The sequence below is a fragment of the Aegilops tauschii genome, chromosome 7 (genome assembly GCF_002575655.3).
Source record: "Aegilops tauschii subsp. strangulata cultivar AL8/78 chromosome 7, Aet v6.0, whole genome shotgun sequence".
Taxonomy (NCBI): domain Eukaryota; kingdom Viridiplantae; phylum Streptophyta; class Magnoliopsida; order Poales; family Poaceae; genus Aegilops; species Aegilops tauschii.
The window spans coordinates 538081132-538084338 of record NC_053041.3 but is presented as its reverse complement, the minus strand read 5'-3'; positions in this window follow the sequence as shown (position 1 = coordinate 538084338).

The window sequence follows — 3207 nt, the reverse complement described above, 5'->3', positions numbered from 1 at the left end:
GCTTGGTGTGACTGAATACACACTAGTAGAAAAAGGGCCTATTGTCCCGGTTGGTAAGGGCCTTTTGTCCCGGTTTTTGAACCGGGACTAAAGGGTCGTTACTAATGCCCTAACCCTTTAGTCCCGGTTCTTACACGGACCGGGACAGATGGGCCTCCACATGGCCGCTACGGCCAGCCCAGGCCGGGGGGCCTTTGGTCCCGGTTGGTGACACCAACCGGGACCAATAGGCATTCACGCGTCAGCATCTGGCTGGAGCTGAGGTTTTATTTTTGAAAGAGGCTGATTTAGGGGTTTTGGGGGTTAATTTAGGTTGTTATTAGGTAGCTATTAGAGAGAAGTGTCCTCTCTTATATCTCCGTGCTTGGTTTACCAACGCTACGTACTGCTATGCCTAAACATGGCTTAGATTGAAGTGAAGGCAACATGTGGTGCATGTCGAAAGTAATACTAATCCTAACTTGATCAAGTTTGGATTGTACTACTTTTGACATGCACCATATTCATGTTGCCTTCACTTCAATCCAATCCATGTTCATTTCACCCGCTGATATATAATAACTCTTCATGCGCGCATCATGCATCATCATATATAATAACAAGTCCTACTAATCATCATCATACAACTTCTACTCGTTATTAATAACCAGTCATACGATCATCATCCTCATAGTCATCGAACCAACCCTACTTAATTGTTCTTAGCGCATGATCATCAGTATTAGGTAGGACCGAAATACCCTCTTTAAGGTAAAATAGTATAAAATAATATAGACCCTGACTCTCCATTATGGAGAATGGAGATCATCCTGTCTCCAATTCTTGCGCTTCCAAGAACCTCCTTGCGACTGTCCATACATTTTTTCCATTCTTTGATTTGCATGTCTCCACTTCTTTTAGAAATCCGGTATGGACTGTTGAGATTCGTAGGATGACCTGGTTGTATGTTCAAAACATCAAGCCTACCATTCTGATACATCAAATGAGGCACACAATCCTCTGGGACTATCTGTTGAAAAACATAGTAATAACTTCATAGTTAGCAATGATGTACTAGTTTTAGAAGTATGCAAAAGATGCACGGATGTCGTAATAGTAAGAAATCTTACCAGGGTATCTCCATAGTAGTTACCGTAGTTCAACACGTGCACTAGTGGCACGTATTGACCATAATGTGGAGGAGTTTTACAATAGATATTGTAATTCTCAAGATCAGTACAAAATCCGACCAGATGAGTTTTCTCCTTATAAGTTAACTCAGAGCCATCGGTGTAGTAGGTTCTGCCTACCATGTTCCGCACATTGTTTGAACAATCAAAATAAGCTGTCAATGAAAATAAGCTGTCAACTATTTTGAAATGAACAATATAAATTAGCTAATAACTATGTTTGAGAAACTCACATAGCGGTAGAATTGGAGGCGTATCAACAATGACCCAAATGTCCATATTGTCTTGCTCGATGTCAGGATCACCAAGATCCATGGTGACAAGCATACCCTCATCAAAACCATACATCTTGCAAAATGCTTCTCAATTTTTGCAACCAAAATGGGTTACGCTCTCAGAATTATACAGATCTGCTTCAAAATCTATATCATGATGGGTCCTTAGGTGAATTTTCTTTGTTTCCATACTTTCATGGTCTTCAAAACCCATCCTCTTCAAGACGTAGCGTCTTGCATGGCATGGGATAAGCTAGCCGAATTGTAAAAGATGAAAAGTACACGTTGAAATAGTTGAAGTCGTGCTTAATTACGAGAAAATAACAGTTGCCGTCGTTGCGTACCGTTTCAACATCGAAGGTCTCCTCCAGCTGAATACTGAAGCGCCGTTCTTCGTCCAGGTGAGGCCTGTCGCATTGACCTCGGTCGTCGTGGCACCAGTCGCACTCCCCCGGGAGACTTTCGTCGTCCGAGTACGACATTTCCTATGTTCATAATTCAAATATTAAACGTCTACAATTAAATATATGTACTAAAAAACCTAAGTTAGATCATTATTATTCATCACGGGTTGACTATCGGTTTGTCGAGTCTTTTCTTGAAAACTCTCAGCTCACGTGGTGTATACATTCGACCATTGGTGATGGTCGCTCCTCCATTTGTCCCCGAGTGCATTACACCAAAATGTCTAGCACACGGGAACAAAGGAGAAGTGACCCCCACGACAACAGTCGAGATTCTTCGTCCTCTCATATATATATGGTGGAACTCTCCCTCACTGATTCCTCTCTGACATTTGCGACCGTCGGTGATGGTATGGTAGCTCCTCCTTTCGTTTTCAAGTGCATTACACCAAATTGTCTAGCACACGAGAACGAAGGAGAAGCTACCCCCACGACAACAGTCAGGATTCTTCGTCCTCTCATATATGGTGGAGACTCGACAGACTTACGGTCAACCCGAAATATTGTTTAATTATCTTTCTAAAAGAGGATTTGGCTAGTCTCACCTCGATGTTGGAGGGGGCGGTGACAGGGACGACGGCGGGGATGATGGAGGGGCCGGGGGCTCCTAGATTTCTCCGAAAACAAAAACCCTATAAGCTATCAACTAATCATATGCATACGCCTTGCATAGTGCTCTCCAATTTTAGCATTCAAAGTAGGAGTAGTTTTCCACTTTGAGCATTCAATAAGCAAAATCAAATCACAAAATAAAGTAGTATTCAAATTAGGATGCATTCAATTATAAGCAAAACTACATCATCTCCATGCGTCCGTACATCGTCGAATATTATCACTAATACACCTCGAATACTATCATACATATAGCATCGCTAGTACAGCTAGAACAGTAGCGCCCGACGGGTATCGGCGCGGGCGGTGGACACCCAAAGGGACGGAACCATCACATGATCATAGCTCCAGTGAGATCCCTGAAGAACCTGCCAGGTATGGTCGAACCTGCCCTCCAACGCAACCATGTAGCGACGGACGTGCTGGTCCTCCTTGCTGATACGGTGACGTACCACCTCCGCGGTGTCCGGAAGCCTCGGCACCGTCACTGGCCCACGCGACCGCCACAAAACAAGGATTGGGTCAACGACGGGCTGGCTCCTCACCAACCTACGCCCACCAGAAGGTAGCACCTCCCAAAACTAGCCCGGCGGAGCCCAGTCCCGGACATGGCCCCTCTGATCAAGCCGGCCTCCTCCGCCGAGTCGACGCCGAGGATGCGGGATTAATTGCTTGAACTAAAAAAAT